General features: G+C 35.5%; 1 long non-coding RNA gene across 1 annotated transcript in view; it reads right to left on the bottom strand.

Annotated features, from left to right (window-relative positions):
• Window positions 1-1,278: 1,278 nt before the first annotated feature.
• LOC135156891 (uncharacterized) overlaps window positions 1,279-26,823 on the bottom strand; it is a 65,239-nt gene continuing 39,694 nt past the window's right edge. Inside the window, exons 2-4 of the long non-coding RNA XR_010295935.1 lie at window positions 17,559-17,963; window positions 13,320-13,377; window positions 1,279-12,395 (exon numbers count right to left, since the gene is read on the bottom strand). This is a non-coding gene — a long non-coding RNA (uncharacterized LOC135156891). The remainder of the gene's footprint in view (window positions 12,396-13,319; window positions 13,378-17,558; window positions 17,964-26,823) is intronic.

The following is a 26,823-nucleotide window of genomic DNA, read 5'->3' on the forward strand; positions in this document are numbered from 1 at the left end:
TTCGCATTTCACTAATTTTATAAGATAATCACCTGCAAAATTGCCACTAACTTGATTATTTGGCTTATACAGTGCAGAAGGTAATTTGGATTGTGAGGGTCATTGAAAACGAGATGGAACTCGTCCACTCCTTATTACAAATGTTCAGTGATGTATCACTCGGTCTATTCATAACTTGAAATTTCATCTCCGCCTTCTCAAATCTTGGAAAAGATGGAAATTGCACCTGGAAAATGTAGGCCCAAGAAATTTTCTTTAAAAAAAAACTGGAAGAATACAATCAAGCATAAGTCTTCTAATTCTTGGTTTACCTTCTGCACATTGTACAACCTAAAAGCTGGCCGGTATTCTGAAAATCGTGTTTTCTTTGCATTACCTTTTCTATATTGAATGCCATTACAATTTTTTAGATGGTATTCATGGCTGCTTTATATATATATTTTTGCATATTGACTATATTCGATATGAAAAAAGGGAAGTACAATGAAAATAAGTCCAGGTTACTTCATATTTCATTTTAAGGAAAAGTACAGAAATGTTATAAATAATGACATTATTCTACATAAGTTAATAACGGGGTTGTAAAAATGACACGATTTTTCAGAATACAGGCCCCGTTGCATAAAAAATATAAAATAGTGATATGGATCCTAATCAAATGATTGGCTGAAATCGATCACATGATCAGTAATGCATTTTAGCTAACAGCGAAAAATTGCCAAAATTGATGCTACTAACGATCATATTTTCTATATAGTGCATATCACATCAACATTTCTCTATGCACTCAGGAAAAAAACTGTTCTTTTGACCGGTCATGGTGAAGAGATGATGGTTTATCAAATAGGAATTCATATCACTATCTTATTAAAAAATAATGCACATCATGTTGCTTGGGCATTAGAATAATTGCACACACTTGTTACTTTAGAAACATTCCAAACACTCAGCTCTGCCTTGAGGATATTGGAACTTCCAGTTACATTGTGTGTATGATTCTTTCTAATGCCCTCCATGATGTGTATTGTATAAGGTCATACCATCCAATGGTAGCTAACATGGAAACAGATGGCAAAATGACTATATAGTAGTTTTATGCAACAGGGCCATTGGCACCCCACTCCCAATAAAAAAAGGGGAAAGGGGTTGTCAAAATGGAAGAAAAAAAGGGGCAGGTTGAAATTGATAGGGGGGGGGGGGGCAGGGCAGGCAGGTCAAATTGATAAGGGAGGGGGGATTTGTCACAGTACGTATATAGATACACAAATGAGCCGAAAATAAGTTTTAATTTATAAGATTTTTAATTCATTTTTACAAAGAAAGTGAACAAAAAAAAATGACCAGCAGCCAAGAAGATTCATTCAAGTATACAGGATACCATAGCAGCGGACCTCTGAATTCAATGGGGCAAACCCTACCCCCTCACAAAATGACCAGCAGCCTTGTCCGAGCTGGGGTCTTCCTGACAAAATCACACAATATGTGACATCACCACTGAGAGACCTATCTTTCAGTGCACAGAGAAGGGCAACTGGATACTGTTGTGCATGGTATACAACTTGCCACAATGAAAGGGCTTTGTTAATGATTTAAATGATATTTCATGTAGCCAATAGTATGCAAGACAATCGATCAACTTTCCAAGTGATTGTGTTCCTGGGGGCAACAGTTACTACTTTTTTTTTGGGGGGGGAACTTAATTCATATTCATCTGAAATTTGCCTCAAGAAGCAATTTCTTTTAACCCCCCCTCAATCTTTCCAAACTACTCCCCTTCCTTGCCATAAGATTCTGTCTTTTAATCTCCTTTGTAGTCTTTTCATTCGCCCTGGAACAAAACCACCACCCCCTCCCCCATTCAATACAAATAGCATTTAATCCACTGATTGTGCTCTATTCGTATACCTCCCTGTACTATCCATCCAGGGAAGCATTTCATGAAGATTTTTGTCAGTGATTTTCACCGACAAATCCTTGCATCTGATTGGCTTAGAGCAAATCAGTGATAATCACTAACTCCCTGTATCTGCCCATTTTCAATCATTTCACATCCTTTCAACATTAACTATCCATGACTGACCCTACAGAGTTCTAATTTTCAATTTAATATTTTTTTAGTATTATCACTAATCATTTTCATATTTTTATTAAACAAGTCAATTTATACATCACATTAAAAAAAATCATTGGCTATTTTTTGTGTGCTTTTTTTTTTTTTTTTTTTTCTGGGTGGGGGGCTTTTTTTTTCAAAAGAGCAAATGAAACATAGTAAAAATATATTGCAAATTAAATATACCCTTTTCCGTACATGATGCAATAGCGTTTCTATGAATTTCAATGAAAACTGCATTTTGATCAAAATAGAAACCAATCCCTGTCAAGCTAATTTATTAATTCACCATCATACATGAACCAAATGTTTGCTTGCCTACTGTATCCATCGTGCAACCATGAACTCTGAGAGATCAGGCGAGGCACCGACAATGAAAGATAGATCTAATGGGTTAGGACCTCAACATAGGCTTGTCCTGAGGGAGTACACTTCATATCCCACAATGGTCTATAATCCCCCATCAATCATTACAATACAATGCATGAACCCTAGTAGTGAAGCAAAATGTCAAATTTCAAAGAAGACGTCCAATAAATTATTTTGAAAAAATCTTTCCATGGATATATTCAGCCAAATGGTCATCAAGAACCAATGACAACTCTCACAGACAGCACCCAATAAAATTGCCCAAAGTTGTTCCAGACTGGATGGAGGAAACCACTTCTTTAGCCAAAGGGTCACAGAGAGTTGGAACAGTCTTCCAAAACATGCAATGTCAAATCTAACAGACAGCACCCAACAAAATTTCCCAAACTTGTTCCATGCTGGATATAGGAAACCATGTGTTTTAGCCACAGGGACAGTGTTGGAAAATATACCAATTACTGCCCTACCCTCAGACTGAAAGGTGGATGAATGAACAGCCTAGCATCACTTCATGTCAAGCTTCAGGACCTGGCTGATAAATTTTTCTGACAGAAGGAAATAATTCTATGATGGTCTGCAAATTATGCATTGTATGATCATTGCAAAGAAAATGAAAGACTCGCAAGTTCCCATGAAAGAGTTTTAGATGGCACAAGATCAAAGGATATTGAAATTCAGAATAATTGAGTGGAGGTCCTTCTCCCAAAATAACTGGCAATGATGATAAGCAGGTACATGCTTAAAAAAAAAACTCATATTTAGATCACATCCAAGTATTTTACTTCATTCAGCCATATTTAAGCAAAATACTAACAAGTAACAACCATTTTGACATCATGATAAAGTTTGAGCCAAATAACGCACAATGTATGTTATCATCTGAGCGCAGAATGTATGACTGCGCATATCACGTTTGTAAACTACGGTATATGCTAGCCAGACTTTGGAATGTGGCTGACTTATATTTAAGCCAAATACAATTGAATACCAAAGATGGATGTTTTTTTTTTTTTTTTGGCAAAATACTGAGTTAAATACTAGTACTTAAAATTCTGGCCTAAGTATCAAATTGAATACCGGCCCTAATCAACGACCAAGATCTGGGGGGGGGGGGGGAGGGGTGGCTAAAAAGCCTTAAGCCCCTGGCTATGCAATTTCAAAATAGCCCTGGCTATATAGGGTTAAACACAGTACACTGTAACTTCCCCTCACTTTAACCCTAAATCTCCCTGGGTATTTTGATTCTTGTCATTCCCGGGGGGAGGGGGGGGGGGGTTAGAGGGCCATTATGGCCCCCCCCCTTAAGATCTCAGCCGCGAATTGCGCAATCACAACGAAAATTTGCATGATGGTAGAGAATGACGTAATCTACGCAGTTGCATTGGTAAATTTCACTAAATTCATATATTTTTATTTTATATGAATTAATTATGTTAATTTATTCATGAAATCATACTTTTTGCTCTGATTCACTAAATAAAGCTCCTAGAATGCTATTTTTGGTGAAAATATTCTTTATAGCATTCCTAACAATTGTGAATGAAAAATATTCTGGTACCAAGACCGATTTCTTATGTATTTTATTGTTTTTTTAATTTCTTATGTATTTCTTTGTTTTTTTACTTTTCGTTTTTTTATTGTTTTTTCGATGGAAATCGTTCCAGACTTAATTCTGATCATAAACAAGGCAAAATTAATTAAGTTTAATCAGTAAACGTAGAAATAATGATACATTTATGAATTTTGGCTAAATACACAATTTGCATTGGATTTGTACATGAAATCACGTTTATGAGCAATTTTGGGTCTGACATGCACTTACATAATGTTGCGTAATGTCGTAACCGCGTACCCGAGCGTCACAAATTTGGTCTCAAAATTTGCGCGAGACTTGAAAGTAAAAAGTCAGTGAGCGGCGAGGTCAAAAAATTTTGCGCAGCAGATATATCGCGAAAATTGTCGAGGGGGGGGGGGCATTATGGCCCCCCCCCCCCCCCCGGGAGAATTAGGGTTAAGGGATTACATTTCTGAATACCTGAACATGAATAAGTTTCCTTTACACAGGATATCTATTCAAAATCTTTCCAGATAAAGAATGTTTGCCTTATCTGCCTTATCAGAATTCAAACAAGTGCATTGTGGTTTAATAATAAAGTTACAGACTGAGCCAGAAAATGTATCAGATGTATGAAGCTTCCCTTTTGGTGACAATATAGACATGCATGAGGAGCAAAAAATTGTCTTTATTGACTCTGACTCTATAATACCAAGACTTCACATTGCCTTTCATTTCATCAGAGGCAAATAAATCTGGGAAAATCTCATAAACACAGGAAAATATCAACAAATGGCTAGAAAAGACACAAATCCACCTGGAACTAGATCCACTGAGAATTCCTCTAGGGCTCACAGGCCTAATTCATTTCCCATAGACTCGTGTGTTAAATAATAATAATAATAATATTCCGCATTTATATAGCACTTAACACATCGAAACGACGTCTCTAAGCGCTTTACAGATATAATTATTATTACCCCGGCCCGGGGGGGCCACTTCCATTGACGAGTGGATACCATGCGCGACCACGGGGTCTCGAAAAGCACCCTAAACACGTATTTTCCATGTTCTGAAAATGCACCCCTTAACAAGTATTGGCGTCTGAAATCCTACCCTTAACAAGTATTGGAAACGAAACTATACTCTTGGCAAGTATTCCCTGAAATGAACCCCTAAACAAGTATTTTATTGTTGTGTCACGGGTCCGTCGGTCGTCGGTTTTACCTAATTTACACACCATTTGGGTTAGTAAGGTCCCATCTTCCTCACCTCGCGCAAATCGGGACTGTAAACACGTAGTGTTGGGGCAAAAAGGACATCCTTTATACAACATTTTAATTTTGTTTTATCATCCCCGCAAATGTGACCCTAAACACGTAGCTTTTCTAGCGAAATAGATACCCTTTTTTATTATTTTTGTGTTTTTGACACCCTTATCACGTTACGTACGTAACGTGCCCTATCATGAAAAAGACATCCTTTTTACGTGTTTTCTTGGTCGCGCGTGGTATCCACTCGTCAATGTAAGTGGCCCCCCCGGGTACCCCGGTCATCGGATCCTTGCATGCCCGCATACAATGTATGCACCTTCTCCACTCCCTGGGGAGCATTCCAACAAGAGTTCCAAGACTCAATTGCTAGGCATACTACATAGGCTTTCGCATCCTCCCGGGTACCCATTTAACACCTGGGTGGAGAGTGGCAAATTGTGGATTAACGCCTTGCCAAAGGACACTAGGCCATGGCGGGATTCGAACACACGACCCTCTGATTACAAGGCGAGAGTCAGAACCGCTACACCACAACGCTTCCACGTGGCACTTAAAGTGGCACTTAAAAGGAATTCATAAAAAATAAGGAGGAAATTTGAGGGTTGAATGTTTACTACCAGTGGATAGGATAAATGTCTGACATTCCATATCAAACCAGAATAGGGTACCTTGACCAGCTCATTTTAAAAATAAATCTGCATTTATTAAGACTACACCTGACGAGATCAAATTCATCACTTGAGAGAGTAAAATGACCCTAATTCTTCCGCCAGTAAAAATATAGTTCCATAGTGGTGATATATCTTTCCAAATTGGAAAAAGTAAGATCAGTAGGTACCCTCCCTAGAATCAGTGTTAGATTGTCAGTCATATTCATTCATTTTTGTCAATCAGCAATATCAAATTTAACAATTGAGCAATGGGTTGGGTCGAATGAATATCTTTTGCCTGCCAGTTGTGATTAGGCCAGTGCAACCTGTAATGCAACCACAAAGAGGCCCACACTCATATCAGCATCTGTGAATCCAAGAAGTATGTGACTTGTATGAGGTTTTGAAGAGGATTGGCCAGGATACCATGCATATCAAGGATATCTTGCATATTAAAGCTGAAAGGAGCACCATTCCTTGTGGTTAGACAGTGATTGAAGATTATCGCAACATTACCAGATTCCAAAGACCAAATATAAAGATGTCACATGCAACTTAAACAAATTTCCGGAAGTCAGTATCCCTCTCTTCAAACATACGTTGCCAGTTCCTCTGTCTTCTCTTTGTGCAGAATAAATGGTTACCTGCGTCAATTTGGAGTGCAAACCAGTTTTTGATCGATCTTGACAAATGTCACCGAGCTCCAAAGCCATATTGGCTAAACCGCCCCATCAATATTTCAAATATCAATATGGGTCAACTTGAAACACTATACTGGCAAGGCTATAGAAATCAAAATTTGACATTGCACTTCTAAAACAAGATTCCAGACTTACATATATTGCTTTGATTGAAGGAGATCTTTTTTTCACACACCGTGGAAAAACCATTCAGGTGCATTATCCTCATAAAGATGGGTGAAAAATTCATATCCGAAGTTGAAGATTTGGGCAAACAAACCTATATTGAGAATCTACCTTATCATCACATATCTTAACATTCGTGCAGTCCACTTTACCTCTTCTCATTCTGTGATTACATGATGGATACACACTCGGCACTCGCACAACCCTTATGTTTCTGGTGCTGCCATCGGCTTTAGCACAAACATGAGGTTCATGAAGGTAAATGGTGAAATGACCGTGATAAAGTTTGAAAATAGTAATTCAAATTTAGTCTGACCCCAAAAATAACACATACAGAAAAGGAGAATAAATATTTTGCAACATATTTTACATTGCTCTATCATTGCTCTGCTTTAAAAAAAATAACATGATCAAAGTCTGCATATATAAATACATATATAAAATTTCTTATAAAAATTGTTTATCTTTTTATCAAATTATTAACTCAGTCATGGCAAATATCATGTTGCAACAATGTGAAACAAAGACTATACCCAACAATAGGATACAGAAATGGGAAGAAATAACAGTAAAGGTCAAGAGAAGGGATTGCAGTCATTAAAAGAAAAGAGAGAGAAAATCCTGATATGGGGAAAATTGCCACCCAATATTTTCACAAAAGTTATTGCCCTCAGTACATAATTACTGGAAAACCGATTGCATTGTCTTGCATACTCTAGGCTACACAAAATATCATTGAAATCATTATTAACGCACTTACATTGTGGTAAGTTGTATACCATGCACAACAGTGTCCAGTGCCCTTCTCTGCATACTGAAAAATAGATCTCTCGGTAGTGACGTCACTAATTGTGTGATTCTGGCAGGAAGATCCCAGCTCAAACCAGACGGGAAGCCATGTTTGTAAGGTTTAGGGCCTACCACCATCAATCGAGGTCAACTGCTATGGTCCTGCAACTTGAATAAATCTTCCAGGCTGCTGGTCTTACATATACATATACGTATAAAATCATGAATACAAAACAAGTATATAGTACAGACAAACAAACATTATTGGGCAGGTCCAAGCTATCTGGCATTATATGTGACATAAGAGACAAATCAAAGGAGTGTTTCACAAAGATTTGAGTGTGACTAAAAAATTGCTCTTAATTTCCACTTGCATGTGGAAAGAAACAGATCACCATATTGATTGGATCACCCTCAGTAGATGCACTCTACTGTGTATGAATCAATGAGACTGCACATGAAATATCATATGCACATTAACAATTAGGCAGGACTTTCAGTCTATTCGTGAAACAATTTCGAAGAATCATTTTGCTAGATTTATAAAACTTTTCAAAAATCTAACACCATGACTATATACTCTGGATATTATGAAACAAAAAGAAAAACATATCACTAGCAGTCTAGCACTATATATTACTGGGACTAATGAAACAAAAATTGATATAAAATAGATGGATTCATGAGCTTTGTCATACCCATACGCAAGAGGTAAGTTTGAAGTTGAATCTTCACACAGTTATTTATTTTTTCATGAAAAAAGGATATTGTGGGGGTACAAAATGACCTCTGCGACTTTTGACTTGTGACCTTTTTCATCTCAGGACCAATTTAGTTAACTTCTTTCAATAACTATTGATCTGATACTTTGTCCAAAAACATTCTCTCCGAAACATGAGTTATCCTGCAATGAAGTGTACTTGGGTGTTTGTTGTGTTAAAGGAGAATGAAACTCTTGGAGCAAGTTAGCTTTTGTGAAAGCAGAAAAATCAAAGAATAAGATCAACAAAACTTTGAGTAAAATAGGACTAGCAATAAAAGAGTTATGAGCATTTGAATGTCGAGATCACTAATGCTATGGAGATCCTCCCATTGGCAATGCGACCAAGATCTGTGATGTCACACACGTACAACTCTCCCATTTGGACACTGAAAATATACCCCAAAACATCTCTTTTTGCTCATTCTAATCATATGACAAACGATTCATCAATGATATAATGTTGTGAAACATCTGTACTTGTCATCTCATAAAGAGAACACCTCACCTTGTGATAGACTCTATAAAAGTGAGAATATAAGTGAAATAAGTACTAAAGTAATGAGGGAGTTGTACGTGTGTGATATCACAGATCTTGGTCGCATTGCCGATGGGAGGATCTACATGGCACTAGTGATCTCAATATTCAAATGCTCATAACTTTCTTATTATTCATTCAATCTTCCTCAAACTTTCAACAATATGTTTCTTTGATTTTTCTCTTTGATATGGATTCAGCTAATTTCAAGGGTTTCATTCTCCTTTAATGACAAAGTTGAATCCTTTGAAATATCACATTTCATTATCTATGCAGATGATACAAAAAATATTTTGTGAAATTAATATAAAAAAATAGACTGAATTAGCTTAGAACAAACTGCTATTCCTGCATCTGAAATAGCCTTAATCTCTTATTTAGAATATGAAATAAAAAAAATTATCATAAACTCTTTTTGTATCATAATAAATTATGAAACTGGACAGAACATAGTAATGATATTCATGGAAAATAAGTGTATATCAAGCTATTGTGCTGCATTACGCACAAATTCAAATGGGGGGGGGGGGGGGATCTTTGTGTTCAAGGTGGACGCAAGTGAACTTTCAAGCAGCCTGCAAAAAACTAATGTCAAAGAAACTCTTGTATCTATTTTTTTTTCTATTTAACTTTTCTAATCTAAAATTCTGACAGTATGAAGAAGAAGATACCGTATTTCTTTTTTCATTTTGAGGATCAAATTTGCTATTTTGGCTATTTACAGAGAAGCTTCCCTGGCAACTTATTGTTGCTTTGTGGGTGGCTGGTCACATGAAAAAGCAATTACAAATAAAATCAGAGAAAAGGACTGGGCTATTTGAGACATAATGAGGACTGGGGGGGGGGGCATGATAGGCTTGATGGCCCCCCTTCTGATCTCGGCCGCCGTTTGCGCATTCTTTACCGCATAAACTACAAGCCAGTATAAAAAAAAGAATTCTGAAAATAATTTTTTATTCATTATGAATAATATATGCAAATTTATTCGTGTAAACCAGTATTTGCATATTTAACACCAAATTTCACTTCAAATTTTATTTTTTTTTCCAGATGTCATATTTGTAAACTAATTTAAAGGTTTCCACAAAGAAAAATTGCGAAAGCCAATTTTTTCCTCATGTATTTCTTTGTTTTTAGAATTTATGTATTTCTTTGTTTTTTCATCTTTTGTTTTTCTTTTTTTTTTTCAATGGAAATTATTACAGACCACTTAACAACTAAGTTAAACTCTATATTAATTAGGCAGACCAATTAGAATGAAAAATAATCACTTTTATGAATTTCATCTCCCACAGACTTTGTACAGAAAGTATAAAAATGATCCATTTTCGGCATGACATTGTCTCGTAAAAAGTCACGTAGCGTCCCGATGCTATACCCGTAGGTCGCAAATTTGGTCTCAAAAGTTTTGCGAGGCTTGAAAGAAAAAAGTCATAAAATTTTGCGGAGCTACCTTTTGCGTTTCGGAAATATTGTGCAAAGCGTCGAGGGGGGCCATCATGGCCCCCTCCCAGTCCTAATAGGGTTAAGGGGTATCACATAATTGGCGCAGAGCCATCCAGAAGCAAGTTAAGAGTCTAGGGCGAAAGATTGAAGAGAACTTCGGCAACTCAAATAAATGATGACCCTGGGATGGGTTAAATTCGCGCTTTCCAATTTTTGATTTCATTAATCCAGTACAGTATTATTATTGTGTGCATAAAGTAAACAAGCCTTTACGTTCCCCTTTAAACAATTATTCTACGACAAGTAGATCCAGGGTAAAAAACCAGAGATAAAATTCATTCGAGGAAAACTCTGGAAAACCTTTGGGTCCACTTTTGCGGAATAGTAAACACAAAATAAATACAATTACTAACTTCATGTAAACCGAGTTAACTCCACAAAAACCTACAAGCCCTAATTACCACACCATATTTATTATAAACCTCATGATACTTGGATATCATTTGTAACCTTGTGCACATATTTTCTCCTAGTAATCATGTTCTACATTCTATGCATCCATTAATCAAACAACAGATAATTCAGATAATTTGGAAAGTCAGCAAATAATTAGGGACAGTGATTTTCTGTTTACCAGTAAATCAAAACGAAAAATCTGTTTTGGTTCTATACTTTTAGGGAGAAAACTCACTGCAAAATGGAATTCGTGCTTTTTATGTGTACGTTTTCTCAAAAACAGAATTTCATTCTCGATCAAGTTTGAAACAGAATAAAAGGTTTTAAGAAAGAGAAAAGGTCTTTTTTTTTAATTTAAACTGAAAATCACTGTTCAGAGATAATAGCTTGGACCTGCTTCTTTGAGATACACAAAAGTCATCATAAAATACCTAAAAATGGGTTCATGACAGTGTTGGAAAATTCACAAAATTGAACACTTTGGGGCGCTAATATTGTCTAAAAATAAATTTTCTACATACAGCAGAATGATGAGAAATGCTTTTGCAGCATAAGTGCTTGTTGCAAAAAATGTAGCTCTTAATATGAAAGAAATAGCCCCAAAAAGTCAGCAATCACCCCCATTGTGGACAAAAATAGCCCCTAAAAAATAACAAGTGGAATGCCTCTGGCGGTCTCACCTGCATCACGCAATTCAATATAGCAGCAGTGCTGACTTTGAAAACTACTATCAAATAATTATTCACAAAAAACACCATTCATATGATACAATACTAAGTTCATTGACATTTGACCTTGATCATGTGATCTAAAACTTGTCAGTGAAACTTGATTACCCCTATATCCACACTTTATACACTATATCTATAAACTTTGAAAGTTATGACAGCAATCTAATAATTACCTCTAAAATGGCCAAAGTTCATTGACCCTAAATGACCTTTGACCTTAGTCATGTGACATGAAACTCAAGCAGGATGTTCAGTAATACTCGATAAACCTTATGTCCAAGTTTCATGAACTAGGTCCATATATTTTCTAAGTTATGATGACATTTCAAAAACTTAACCTTAGGTTAAGATTTGGTGTTGACGCCGACGCCGCCGCCGTCGGAAAAGCGGCGGGTGCCTATAGTCTCACTCTGCTATGCAGGTGAGACAAAAACCATTTCCCATCCTGGTTCATAAGTAGCGAATGCAGATAGTCTTTTAAATCAGCATTTGGTTCGTTCAATTTGATTTACATGGTGGAAATTTCCATATTAAGTACATATTAAGTGGAGCACCAAAAACAGAGCATGTATAATGTCTGGTGTCAAAGTACCAGTCCCTGGTAGTCGTCTCTCTCAGAGATAAGAAAAAGAGGTATTTACAAAACAGGTTCCTTTGTTGTATGTTTCAAAGGATATAACATTTGGTCTTTCTATACAGGTGGATTATACATCATGTCCATGTATGTACCAACAAACGATCGCACCAGACAGTCAGTGCAGATGAAGATGTCAAGATTGGTGTCACATCTTTAGCTCTGGTAGACTTTCCCAGATAGGGGGTGCATCCATGTTGTACACCGAGTGACATGACTGCAAGTATAAGGAGAAAGAACAAAACATTATTCGAAGTTCTAACAATATATCCTGTATAAAAATTGTACTGTGACACATCTACATAGGATTTAATACAATTTTGCATTTCGGACAAATGTACTACCGCTAGACTACACTGAAACAAAATTTAATTTGGGGATTTGCATCAATTCATTGACATCATCAAAAACATCTTGCTAATTAACTCGATTACATTGTATATAGTTTTCATATGTGCATATTGCAGCATAAGGCATGATGTTTACACACATATATTTCCAGCATTGAAAAATAATTTCTCCAAAATGTTTTCTTCTGAAAAGAGCCTCTTTGATGAAGAAGTACACTGTGTCATAACTGAAATCACACTACCTAGTCATGGTTCATTTATCGGTACATCAATCTAAATCTGTAAAATCATGAAATATTGGCTGAAAATGATTACACTCAAGATCATAAACACAGATAAGCACATGTGGTACAGTGCATCATCATTGCTTGGAAAAAAAAAGAAGACCCAAATGCCTGCCTGGAATGCCTTGTTTATTCTGTCCATTTCTCACCAATTACACATTTTCTACTAGAATCATCTGGTACATATTTGTTCACTGTCAAATACATACAAACACTTGGGTGGTCATTTTATTGGATTCTTTTTTAACTCATTTACATGTTGTCACTAGAACTGGGCATTTATGTTTAAGTGAAGCTGGTTCAAGAACCAATCTCACTTTATGTTGAGCTAACAAAGTGATTTGGATCATTCTTGTTATGAAGTCCCATTAGGTGTTATGGAAGGTGATCGCAATCGTGCTTGCAAACAACACTAAACTTGAAATCACTCAATATTGCATTATTGGCATTCCATAATCAAGATTTTTTTTCAATGAACTGCAACTATCTTTATTTCCCTATACTCACTTTACATAGCACTGTCATCTATCAGCTGTGTAAGCCTCCTCTCAGCTATGAGGTAAAGCTGTGAACCAAAGAAAAGTAACAACTTAATTATTCCAGTCCTGAGCGTGATCGGTTCATCACGGACGGACATTTGATAGATTTTGAAAACTTTGAAGACTTGTAACAAATTAGGAATAAGATGAACATGGTTCCTTTGTGTTTTATAGTGAAGGGTAGGGCAAAGTATGTTGAATGATGAAAAAAATTTGTTGCCATGGTTACCTACAAACATAGGTAGCCACTAAATGTGCCATATCACGGACGGACATGATAGAAATGTGGTTTTCAGAATTTTTGAACATTTTTATTGTTTCTATCTAAATAGCTTAACTTTGACCAATAATTGTTAATGCAACTTACACTCAGGTATGTTAGCTTCTATGTTTAGCATATTGAATTCTTAACCAATATCAAACTTCCGAGAGAATTGCAAATATTTTCCATCACGGACGGACATCTCGGACGGACATCACGGACGGACACAATTAAAATACATTGGAAGTACCTTGTAAGAAGTTCTTATTACTTGTTTGGGGGAACAAATGCTATTGTATTGATGATTTGTACATTCTTTATATGATTAAACAATATTAGTTGCACAATTAAGTTGCTACAACTTCAATCAAGTTGCTATAACTTGATTTAAGTTGTAGCAACATGATTTCTATGCTAGACACACAAAATAATCTAGCCATATGATTGCTTTTAAACACAGTTCTTTTCAAAATCAAATATCCTAATGCACATTGTCTTCTTTTCAATTTAGAGAATACTGTAGTTGGTACCAAATCAACATCCAGTGGATTAATGATCATGTTGATACTTTTCATGATATATCATGATGATACATGTTCATACATTTTTAGGCATTAATTTTCTAAGAGCACAGATGTCCATTAACTAAATCCAAAAGATTCACAGGTTGCTTATCATTATGCTTGTTTGGTGGATCAAGTATGACCACAACACTTGACTAGGCTCTCTTCAAATTCATCTTTTGTCCATATTAAAGTGGAGGGTTACACTTCGTAATTCCGAAGGTTCGTAATTCCGAAACACGCAAATTGCCTATACCTCGATGTTCGTGAATCCGAAAACGTAAAAGGGTTCGTTAGTCCGAACATTTGTGGAGTTATTCCAAAGGTTCGATAATCCGAAAACGAAATAAGGTTCGATGTTCCGAAGGTTCCTTAATCCGAAAACGAAATAAGGTTCGTTGTTCCAAAGGTTCCTTAATCCGAAAACGAAATAAGGTTCGTTGTTCCGAAGATTCGTCAGTCCGAAAACGAAATAAGGTTAGTTAATCATTTAGTTTTCGGACTAACGAACCTTCAGAATTACGAACCTCATTTCTTTTTCGGATTAACGAACCTTCGGAATTACGAACCTCACTTCGTTTTCGGACTAACGAACCTTCGAAATTACGTACTTCATTTCGATTTCGGACTAACGAACTTTCGGAATTACGAACCTTCGGAAATACGAACCTTCGGAATAACCGAACCTTCGGAACCTGCGAATGTGGAGACACCCCTTCACATCAACAGCCCTCATGTATTTAGGCCCTGACTGAATCCAAAATTGAAATCAGATACCAATTAAACTTCTAAACACTGCAGTGCAAGCTTTAATATGAATTGTATGCATTTTCACAGATTTCTAGATCAGCAATTTGCTCAAAATTAGCTCCAAAATGGACTTTAAAAAAAAGGAATTCTTGTACTTTTCACAAGCCTCAAGGACGTGATGTCATGTTCTGTTAGAAGCATTGTGAATCCATAGGGTTGTACATGGAAAAAAATGATGATTTTTTTTTTCTTTCTGCTTATCAGAATATGCATTCTCCTTTCTTCTTTTCAATCACTTTCTGCAAGCTTCAATTGATGAAATATACAGCTTTTGACTTATTCTTGCTCTATTTCATTTCCTGCTTTTTGGCATACATGTAGCTTCCAACTCTATCTGCATTCCAATTATGTTTAAAAAAAAATTCCTGACAACAACTAAACCCCAATAACAGCCAAAGAAAGATTTCACAAAAAATTGTGAAGAGTTGTAGGTTTCCATCCATTTGAGTTCTGAATAATTCTCAGTGCCATTTTTCACTGCAAATTGGAACTAAAATTAAATTCATAATCTGCTCAGTATTTGCTCATTGTCTGTCCGTGATGAAATTAATGTCCGTCTGCGATTATTTTGATTGATTTATGATATGGATAAAATGTATGGATTTTAGCTATATTCAAATGAAATGATGTACAGTGTCTAGTGAGATGCTTCTACACACTTTTATTTTTGTTTCTATTCTGATAAAGAATAAAAAGCTGAATCCATACATATTATCCATATCATAAACTCAATAAAAATTATCACGGACGGAAATTTCAAAATGGAATGTTAACATCTAGCAGAAAAATTTACTTCCCATATTTTTTTCTACTAATTTATGTTTGATGATAGATTAATGTTCAGAGTACAAGAAAATCCAAACCAAATTGGAGTAACTTTGAAAACAATAAAACTAGAGTGAATTGAATTTGAGTGAATTTACATTGTCCGTCCGTGATGAAATTAATGTCCGTCCGTGATCATTTTTGATTGAGTTTATGATATGAATAAAATGTATGGATTTCAGCTATGTTCATATAAAATGATGTACAGTGTTTAGTGAGATACCTCTACACCTTTTTATTTTTTATTTCTATTCTGATAAAAAGTAAAAAAATTTTTTTTTTTTTTTTTCATCACGGACGGAAATTTCAAAATGGAAATGTTCACACCTACCCAAAAAAATTACTTCCCAATATTTTTTTTCTACTAATTTATGTTTGATAATAGATTAATGTTCAGAGTGCAAGAACATCCAAACCAAATTAGAATAACTTGAAAAACAATAAAACTAGAGAGAATTTAATTTGAGTAAAAATGTCCGTCCGTGATGAGAGGTAATAGCACCCCCACAAATAAAATGGACTATAGTATTCCAGTACTTTCGGATTTATCAATCTTCATGAAACTGAGTTCTTTGAAACCTGAGATATCAAAGATTGTCTTAAAAGCAATTTTGATAGAAATATTTATAAAAAAAAAATTCACCTCAATGCTAACCCTTAACCGATCATGCTCTTCTTGTAAGATGAAAAAGTAATCAAGTTTATATTTAAAAAAAGGTGATTGCAAAAGCAAACTTCACTGTACTGAAACCCGATACAATGCATAGCTCCTATCAATGGCTGACCAAACAGTTACTACGGTGACAGACCACTCCCATCTAAGTTTCATGGAAGACATAAGATTGAAGGCAGTGACTGGATTTGGTTTATTTCAGTTGAGTTTCAGTTTAGTTTATTTCACTTCCATTTTCTGATTTATAATAGACATAACAAACATATATACATATGTATGAATGTACATAACAGAATAAGTGTCATAAGAATACTTCAATAATTAATTAACAAATTCGTAGGAAATAGTCAGAGTATATATAATTCTTTTTGTTCCAAACACATTTTGATAATTAGACAAATTATAGATTACAGTTAGCATGTGAAAATGAAAATGAGGGACTTATCAAAAAGCAAAGCTTGTAAGTTTATAATAATATGAGGATAAGATTAGGTTCAGAATTATGTTTGAAAATGAGACACTTTATACATGTAGAAGCTTCATGAAAAGTAATCAAAATGAACAATTTTTCAAAATGAAATTATTTTATTTGATAATAAAATCCAAAGTTCATTGACCTAATATAACATTTGACCATGACTTGAAAACATGCTATTCTTTTACTATCGTCAGTAGAAGTTTCAGGTGAACTTTCATGACAGAATATAATTATTGATATAAAATATTAAATCATCTCACACAAAGAAATTGAATACTTCTGAGAGATGATGTGGAAGAGGTTCATCGTGGTGAAGGATTGAGTAGAAGAAATAACCAGTTGTCTCACGATGTATCAAACGTTGTACGAAACGTCGCTTTCCTACAATGTTTGATACAAATTGAATACTTTTATCAAAGTGACCTGAGGCCCGACATTGCACAGCAGGTTGCCTCTATGGGGAATTGATCAGATTTTGGCCATTGTTAAATATGCCCTGATATTGCACCAAAAAAACATTTATAAAAAATAAGTATTTTTAATGCACTGCTACAATGCCCTATAGAGATAAAAATAATAAATATTGCACAACTTACCACTGGATCTCACAGCATATTTCTGATAATTTTCTTGACCTTTGACCGAGTTTGTCGAGTCCATCTTCCAGTGGTGACAAGACATTTGCTCCTGCAACAGTTGCTCCGGACTTCGTTTTATGTAAGATGTAGGGTTAGGGTTAGGTTTGCAATAGGGTCCTATGTTAGGTTTAGGGTAGGGTATAGCGTTAAACCCAGGGTTGAAGTTAGTCATTTGTTTAGTGTGTAGAATTTAAAACAAGAGCGATTGTTGCTGGAGCAAATGTCATGGAATCCCTCCAGCACGACAATGACTTCTTCCTAACCTTGTCCATATTGCTTGCTTCATGTTAGGTGACTTCTGAGGACTTCCAGATAAACCCTTGATTTCAGGACTTTGCTCTCTTGGATAGAAGTTTGTGCCTGCTGCAGAGAGAAAATGTTAATTCAAGACAAAATTTAATTCTTACTATTCAGTATTGAATTTGAAAAATGAAAGAAATCCTCTCAAAGTGATTGTGAAATGATGTTTAAAATGCACTGCCAATCCAAAATTTCACAATTTTGGATTTCAAGTCTGTTTATGCTCTTCACAATACCTTTCTTGTGCAGACAGAAGAGCTTCTTGTGCAAAGAAAAGTTTCTTGATACAGGTAACAGTATTATAATCTATAAATTCTGTTTGGACTTTCTTATATTGAATATGGGCAATTCCACAGGTTGGTGGACATGAGCTTAAAAATTCAAATTCAATATTTTCTTGAATTTTTTAATACTTTAAGTCCTTCATACATGATAGTTTCAGGAACAAAAAATAAAAAGTTTATTTTCATATGTATACTTTGGAAAAAAATTGTCAAAAGTTGTGTCTTCCATTCTGCACCAAAATACAAGAAAAATAGTGGAAAATGAAATATGCCTTATTACCATTTTGTTATTGCAACATCATACCACTTTATATATTTCTGAAGTTTAGAAGAGTCAAATTACCTAAAATACACAACAGCTTTTCAAGTAAATTTGTAGTACTCATTCAAAAATGAATATTGCAACCTGGTCAGGTGATGTAACGTGAATAACCGAAAAAAATGACTTTGTTTTCTGAGAGAAAAATTCTTCACAGTTAATTGGTGGGATTTTAAATTCTCTTCCATCAAACAATCTTTGACACAGTGATGGCTATCAAAATCATTAAAAAGTACAATTTTTTATAAAAATGATGAAGAAGAACTGTAACGTGAGTAACTTTGTAACGTGAGTAACCATCACGTAATGTGAGTAACCAGTAAAAATTATGCAGTTAGGTAACATTTTCTGTGGGATGTCAAGTTTTAAGTCTCATGGTGAGTTGTGAAGTTATTTTTGATTAATTAAAAGCAAAATGAGGGTACACCTCTTTGATGTGACTTTTTGTTCATCAAAATATCAGTGGTCATACAATCACACAAAAAATTGAATATTAGTAGAAGTATTCACAATGCGAGAGTGCATTATTAGTAAGACTTGGTTTCGATTAACCAAACTTTAAAGAGTGTTCGAACAACACATTGAATGTCCTTACCTGTAACCCTATCTAGGCTGGGGTATTTTGGGAGTTAATATGGCCCGGGGGGGGGGGGGGGTGGGTGGGGCCTCCCAGGCCCCCCTTGAGATCTCGGCCATTGGCTGCACGATCACGCCAAAAATTTGCACGCAGGTTGTCTTGGACATAATCTACAATACTATACAGTAATTTATTTCATGCAAATTGGTATTAAGCAATTATGAAAATTTATGCATAATTAGTAAGCAAAATCATATTTTTCCCTCTTACTTCCTAATAAAGCTCCAATTGTTCCAATTTTTTTGTATAAATCTCTTTTTGATGTTCCTAGCAATGAATTTTACACACATTGAATTTTTTAATGACATTTGTGTTGTTAACTATACATGGACAAAATGTAACGTGAGTAACCGTAACGTGAGTAACCATATAATCTGCACCCCAAGTAAAAACCATGTGTTCTTTATTTTTTTAATTATATACAAAGTTTGTCTCCCTAATATACTTCTTTGAAATGGATATAATCAACTTTCATAAAAGCCTTGTATGAGGAGACTTTTCACTTATGTCGACTTTTCATTTTATGCATGTCCAAATCATGTAACGTGAGTAACCGACACATTCCAAAGATTTGCCAGGAGCATAATAAAATTTCCCAAGTTTTGTTTTTGTACAAAGGATAGTCAGACTGTGTACTTTGTTGTGATAAGGAGATGTTTAGTTCCTATCAATAATAATGGAGTTACAGCTCCAAGTATGAGTCAAGGTGTCTCCAAATGTAACGTGAGTAACCGTGGAATAGCCCATATAACAGATAGAGCTATCAATGAAACCCTGACTAAAAAGTTCTTGTATTCCCCTAACCCCTTTGTATACAGCTGAAAACCCCTTGATTAAGTATTCAACTTGGATTTGAATTAAATGAAGAGAGAAAGAAAATAAAAGCACAATTTAAAAAAAGCTAAATGTTGTGTGAAAAAGTATGCTCTGTGCTGGCATTAAAACACAGATAGCGTTATGTGTACATGTACCTATTTGCGTCATGGCAATCACACCCGTTCATCTTGCTGAACTTCAACTAGGACTAGCCCTGGCTATCAAAAGGAAAAAAGAAGACGTTACAGCAGGGTTTGTGAAACCATGGTCATGGTGACAACAGAAAGGAGGCTTCAGTTTGGACACATGCAAGAACTCCAAGCTGAAGACATACAGTCGTTCAAAAGGTACCTGAGAATTACCCCAGCAATATTCAACTGACCCTGTCATTGAGTACATCATTGAATGCAGAAGCAGTTTACATAGTTCGGAAGAACTATCACTGCATGCCTGAAGCTGGCCATGAGGTTAAGGTACATGCCAACTGCTGATACCTACACTTCATTGTCATTTGACTTCTGGACATCATCTGAATCAATATGCCCTTTCGTACCCGAGGTCTGCAGGGCCACTGCAGCTGAATACAAGGAAGAAGTACTACCCTGCCCCCCTAACCCCAGTAGGATGGCTCGAAACAAAGGTGGAATATACCCCATGCTTTGGGAGCATTAGATGGCAAGCACATGGCCATCAAGAAACTAGATCACTCCGAAAGCCTCTATCACAATTATAAAGGTTTCACTATAACATTGTCCTCATGGCACTGATGAACAGTAAGTACAAGTTCATTTGGTTTGATATCAGAGGATTGGACCACTCCGACCAACAATCCGATGCGCAGATCTATAACAACTGCGAATGGGATGACAGCATTAAAGACGATAGCATTGGGTTCCCAGATCTATCACCAATCTTGAACGACGGCAGGACACTTTTAAATGATTTCCATTTGTCATACTTCAGGATGACATCTTTCTTATGAGAACCACAATGACAAGACCTTACAGGCATGCCAATGTCACACATCAGCAGATCTTCAATTACCATCTCTCACAAAAGGAGATGAGTTGACAAGAACTGTCAATGATTGAGTGAAAGAACACTTCAAACTCCAAAGATTATGAGGACTATAGCCACTGCTTGTATTTCCTTCACAACCTTACGATAATGGGGAATGCCAATTTGGATTTTGGCCAGATGTATGCAGAAGATGAAGTCTACAACCTTGTTCCAGGGGCATGGAGGGATAAGCTCAGATGGGAGAGGTAGGCCGAGCAGTTGAACGTGGTAACATCAACAATGTGGCAGAGAGGTAACAAAAGGAGGACCCAGCAACTTGCCTGTATAAGTGTTGCAAAATTCCCGTGAATTTTTGTGGTGGAAACTTTCCATGGGAATAAACAGGAATTTGTGGGAAGATTGGGAATTTCTGACAATCTTGGGGAATTTTCAAGAAACAACTACATTCACTTCTTTATACCTATAAACTATAACAGGTTCATGGAAGCAACACACCCCGTCAGATTTGGTAGAGATACGTGGACGACACATTAGTAATCGTTGTGACCATATCAACAATTCACCGATTATATCAACAACATTGACCAAAACTTCACTCTTGACGAAGAAGTTCAGAGGTCATTCAACTTCTGGGACACGATGGTCTGTGTAAACAATGATCCAATTATAATCCATCAGTGTTTACAGGAAACCAGCCTGTACTGAATCATATTTGAATATTTGAATTTGCTTATAGAGAAGGTAGAGGAGTAGACAATGCAATTTTGACATTTCTACATAATGTATATAATCACTTGGATTACGCAGGTAATTCTGTTAGATGCTTATTCGTTGATTTTTCAAGTGCTTTCAATACAATTGTACCGCATATATTTGCTAACAAGCTTGTAGAGATGAAAGCACATCCTACCCTTATTTTATGGATTCAAGATTTTTTAAACGAAAGACAACAATATGTTCACATGGGAAACGTAAACTCTCATGTCAGATCCATTAGTATTGGAGCGCCCCAAGGCTGTGTTCTTTCCCCAGTGTTATTTTCTATCTACACAAGTAATTGTAAGAGTGTATTGCCAAATTGCCACATCACAAAGTATGCCGATGATAGGGTAATTTAGGGCTATATATCAGATATCAGAAAAGAAAATGAGTATGTCAGTTGCGTAAATTGGTTTGTAGAGTGGTGTGAACGCCACTACCTCAAATTGAATGTCTCAAATACAAAGGAAATGGTCATAGATTTCCGGAGAAATCCACAAGCAAGACAGCAGATTATTATTCAAGGGTCAGAAATTGAAAGAGTGCAAACTTATAAATATCTGGGAACAACTGTATGTTAGTTTCTCGACCGGTCACCAAATGTCACTTTTTTTAGGAAAAAGTGCAATCAGAGAATGTATTTCCTGAGAATGATGAGAAAAATGCATGTAGATAAAACTATACTAATTCTCTTTTACAGATCACTAATTGAAAGTGTTGCTACATACAACATCATCTGCTATTTTGGTAATGCAACGCAGGCAGATATAAAAAAAAGCTAGACAGAATGAGGGGAGTAGCCCAACGTATAATTGGATGCAATGATTTAGATTCAATGACCATTCTATATGAGGAAAGAGTAGTGGCTAAAGTAAAAAAGAATCATGAATGACCCCACCCATCCACTCCATTATAACTATAACTAAAATAGGTCGGGTTTTCGCCTTTGCGTACCGAGATCTGCCCGAGCAAGGACGAGACAATCTTTCACCCCAAACTCGGTCCACCTCTTAAACGCTACTGCACAAAGATACTGATCAATTTGACAATTAGCCACCGAATGAGTGTATGCCCGGATTCTTGATTCTTTACACTTTAATCTCTATTCAGAAGTTATTATTGTTACAAGATTTTGACCATGTAAACCCTACATTTAAATTATGTTTAAATTAAGTTTATTATTCCTGCTGACTTGTTGATTTATTCATATTTGTCATCTCATTTGTAAACTTCATATCCTTGTAAGCATTATTAGGTGGTCTGTCTATGACAGATCACCTATTGATTTCGCCAGAATTTTCTTTCTTTATTCTTTATTCTTTATTAGGTGGTCTGTCAACGACAGATCACCTATTGATTTCGTTAGAATTTTCTTTCTTTATTTATTTATTTATTTATTCTTTATTAGGTGGTCTGTCTATGACAGATCACCTATTGATTTCGCCAGAATTTTCTTTCTTTATTTATTCTTTATTTATTTCTTTATTTATTTTTATTTCTTCTGTACACTTTTTTGTACACACGTTCACTCGAAATCGACATGGTCAATTTCCTTCAAATTTCTGTCAGTCATCAAGCCCTATGATTTCAAGTAAAATCAACTTTTTCAAGGTCATCAGGTCATGATGACGTCATCCAGGCGCCATTTTGTAAAATCACATTGTCGATCATATCTCCATTATCAAAAATCAATCAAATTCATATCACATTAACTTCAGGTCACGGGTCAACAGGTCATGTCATCAAAGGTCACCTGGAGGTCACGATGCGCGCGTACGCGCGCGTCAAAATTTTAAATTGCTCAAAATCACTTTTTGACCAAAGTAAAGAACGTTTCAGGTCATTTTAAGCATTTCAAAAATTTGCGCTCGCACACGTATGCGCGCGCGTTTCCGCGCGTAACGCCTCCAACGCAACGCAGAAACGCCGTTTTTTTTATATCATTGCATTGATAATATAATTCTGAGCAATTCGATACCTTGATCAACCTTCTACGACCATTAATAACGAAATTAACACCCGTTAAAGTTTGCAGCACGTGTGCGCGCGAGCTCTTACTATAGGCCATATATGGGCAAAAACATGCCTATTAAAAATTCACTGTAGTTCTTTAAATAGTCCGTTGACCCCCAATTTTTTTTCATATATCGATAGAGTATGAGTTGTAGATTTGATTTCATGTCACCATTGTCCCTCAATTCGATCATGACATCATCAAAATGGCGTCGGAAGTTAAAATATCCATTTTCCTTGTTATGACGTCATAACAATTATGCAAATTAGGCTCTAACTCCGTGAATATTGGTAAATTTTCGCCCATTTTTCAATATGTTGTAGCTTAAGTCTTACTCTTTCTGAATTATTGCCTTTAATTTTCATTTTAATAAACGGATCATCCTCAAAAATTGCAAATAATAAAGACATGTCATTTTTCCTCATTTTGCATGTAATCTCTATGGGACATGACTTTTTCTCAAAACTAGATTCGACATTCCTCTATTTCGTGAGCCATATCTCCATTTCTTCTTGTCAGTTTTTCCTGAGCTTTTAGTATGTTGTAGCTGAGATTCTAAGCTTTCGAAAGTGTCAGCCTGTTTTTTCGATCAGATGCCAGGATCATGCCCGTATTTCACTTGCAAAATTGGATTGGATATTCTCGTATTTTCCTTACGTGTAAAGTCTATGGGAAATATTCTAGCTCAATTCTTTCTTCTTTATTAGGTGGTCTGTCAACGACAGATCACCTATTGATTTCGTTAGAATTTTCTTTCTTTATTTATTTATTTATTTATTCTTTATTTATTTTTATTTCTTCCGTACACTTTTTTGTATTCACGTTCACTCGAAATCGACATGGTCAATTTCCTTCAAATTTCTGTCAGTCATCAAGCCCTATGATTTCAAGTTAAATCAACTTTTTCAAGGTCATCAGGTCATCGTGACGTCATCCAGGCGCCATTTTGTGAAATCACATTATCAATCATATCTCCATTATCAATTATCAAAAATCAATCAAATTCATATCACATTAACTTCAGGTCACGGGTCAACAGGTCATGTCATCAAAGGTCACCTGGAGGTCACGACGCGCGCGTACGCGCGCGTCAAAATTTTAAATTGCTCAAAATCACTTTTTGACCAAAGTAAAGAACGTTTCAGGTCATTTTAAGCATTTCAAAAATTTGCGCTCGCACACGTATGCGCGCGCGTTTCCGCGCGTAACGCCTCCAACGCAACGCAGAAACGCTGTTTTTTTTATATCATTGCATTGATAATATAATTCTGAGCAATTCGATACCTTGATCAACCTTCTACGACCATTAATAACGAAATTAACACCCGTTAAAGTTTGCAGCACGTGTGCGCGCAAGCTCTTACTATAGGCCATATATGGGCAAAAACATGCCTATTAAAAATTCACTGTAGCTCTTCAGAACGAACGGGAACCCCCAATTTTTCCTCACTCTTGGATATAGTCAATATCTCGTTTGGAGATTTTGTGATGACATCAAAATCCCATTCGAAGTAAAAAAACATTTTTTCGGCAATTCATCAATTTTTTATTTATTTAGTATTTATTTATATTTGGCTGTATCTTCGTTATTAGTGGTCGATTTTCTCCCAAATTTTGATATGATGTATTTAAGACAATTCTCTACAAATAACATGTGACTAATTTTCACTTTTGACCACAGCATCAGTGTGTTATGACTTGTTTAAGTTTTTGCTATTTTTTTCTGGACTTAATTTTTGAGAATTTTTTGAAGAAAATGCTTTATTAATCAATTTTACAGTCTTGCTGAAAATTTTAAGCCCACCTGCTTTGCGGTTACTTCTGTAGGACATATTTTGTAATTTTGTCGGAACTTTTTAAGGGGCAATTTTAACATTGTAAAACATCATTTATGTATTTTTGTAGTAAACGCTGCAATATTTAAACGCTATTGGGTTGAAAATTTTAATTCTGGACATTTTGCGGAAATCCTGGATTTTTGTTCTGTTTGTTCATTTTTACTAAATATAACGTATAACAAATTTTCAGGTACCTTCTGTGAAATGAAAAAATTGTGCAATTTAGTTAATTACACATGTTTCCGAAATTTTGCGAGAAAATCGCCAGGATTTGAATCTTTTACGTGACTTTTTTTAGTAAAAATCATCAATAAAGAATTTTCAAGTAATTGTCAAAGTCATACACAAATAATAAATCGATATTGAAAATTCTTCACGGAAAATATGATTTGAAATGTTTCGAAATTTGCAGAAATTTTGCAAACATTTACCAAAAAAAATTCTACTTGGTTCTTTTATCAAATACATCACTGATGAATTTTGATGTGAATGCTGTGAAATTATAGCATTGTGAAACTTCTGTGAAATTCTGTTCTGTGAATTCTGTGAAATTAATACCCACTGACATTGTGAAATGTCAGTGGGTGAAATCTTTAAAAAAAATGCTCAAAGTACAAACAATTTTTAACAAGATTTTGCATAAAAAAACATCAAAATGTCGATTAGAAATTAGCTGCTGTGAAAATTAAGGCGCCTTTCATTGCGCAATTTTGGAAAGCCAATTTCGGTAAAATCGTCTGGGATTTTTGAGGAGTTTTTAAGGCATTTTACATGCTCCTAACTTTATTTCGTATTTAACATATTGCATTATCACCATCATTATAATCATCACGATTGTCATCACTACATTTATAATCACATTTAGCAATGGTCAAAATTTATTCTTTTGATGTCTATGATCAAGATTATCAATCATATCTGAATGATTCATTCCCGGGATTCATTTTATACAACATTAGCCGACAATGAATGAAAAATCATGACAGACCACCTAATTCGTCCGCATGACGAATTAAAATCTAGTTTATTTTTATTTCTTCCGTACACTTTTTTGTACACACGTTCACTCGAAATCGACAAAGTCAATTTCCTTCAAATTTCTGTCAGTCATCAAGCCTTATGATTTCTAGTAAAATCAACTTTTTCAAGGTCATCAGGTCATGATGACGTCATCCAGGCGCCATTTTGTAAAATCACATTGTCGATCATATCTCCATTATCAATTATCAAAAATCA

The sequence above is a fragment of the Lytechinus pictus genome, chromosome 15 (genome assembly GCF_037042905.1).
Source record: "Lytechinus pictus isolate F3 Inbred chromosome 15, Lp3.0, whole genome shotgun sequence".
NCBI classification, from domain to species: Eukaryota; Metazoa; Echinodermata; class Echinoidea; order Temnopleuroida; family Toxopneustidae; genus Lytechinus; species Lytechinus pictus.